The 925-nt window shown below is 40.3% G+C and overlaps 1 protein-coding gene across 1 annotated transcript in view; it reads left to right on the forward strand.

The window, feature by feature from the left end:
• Positions 1-325: 325 nt before the first annotated feature.
• Positions 326-925, forward strand: part of LOC135370098 (COP9 signalosome complex subunit 7b-like) — a 337,544-nt gene continuing 336,944 nt past the window's right edge. Inside the window, exon 1 of the mRNA XM_064603789.1 lies at positions 326-408. The gene's annotated coding sequence lies outside the window, so the exon portion shown is untranslated. The remainder of the gene's footprint in view (positions 409-925) is intronic.

Consider the following 925-nt stretch of genomic DNA (forward strand, 5'->3'; position numbering starts at 1 on the left):
AATATTTTATCACCTTAGGTGAAACACACTGAATAGAGGTCTTGGATGGTACGTCTGATGACTCGTGAGGCATACCTGGCTGTCTTGCCTGAGCCATTGCTAGAACAATCGACAAAGCTTGTAAAATGCAGTTGTAATGATAATTTGCAAATCATTGTGCTTTTGACAAATCACGAAATAATTGTACTTTCGACAAGAACAAAAATAGAAAAATGAAGAAACACGCTACCTCTCACTTACTTCTATAAATTTATCTTACCGCATTTATTGAAAGCATTAACAAGTACTTCAGTTTCTGGTGCTCTGTGTGTACCGAGTTTTGCTGGTTTTGCTTCTGGCGTACTACTTCATCGCTGTGAATCCTACAGTGCTTCCGTTTTCGACGCGGTGCCGCATATAGTAATTCTGGTAAGCCATAAAATGTCCAAACACTGGGTGTTGGTTCTCGAAACATTTCAGCATCACTGTGTGTATGCCCCATAGCGGCATTGTTTTGGTAGGCGTCACCATTCTGCAACTCGGCTTCACCTAGCGCACAAATGCACTAGATGAAGCCCACTTTACAAAACTACTATTATGGCAGACTGTATGTACGTTTCACTTTTTTTTTTATGTCAGGTGACGCCCACTTTACGGAGCAGCTAATGTTGCTCCGTGTCATTTTCTCCACTTGGTATTCTTTGTAAAAAAAAAAAGTGCATTTTTTGGCACGCTTTCTTTTCTTCTTTATTTTTATTTTGCTCTCTTCTTTGTAACTTTACTTGTGCATTTTTATCTTGCTTTTTTGTACTATGCAAGTGAGCGGAAAAAAAAGAAACGAAAAAAAGGAACATTACGGGACAGTGATCGCAACGTTGGTTCTTTTCGCCTCTCCGTCTGTATCATGGGTGTCCGCAGGGCGAAATAATTCATTCACGGGGAGGGG

The sequence above is a fragment of the Ornithodoros turicata genome, chromosome 10 (assembly GCF_037126465.1).
Source record: "Ornithodoros turicata isolate Travis chromosome 10, ASM3712646v1, whole genome shotgun sequence".
NCBI lineage: Eukaryota > Metazoa > Arthropoda > Arachnida > Ixodida > Argasidae > Ornithodoros > Ornithodoros turicata.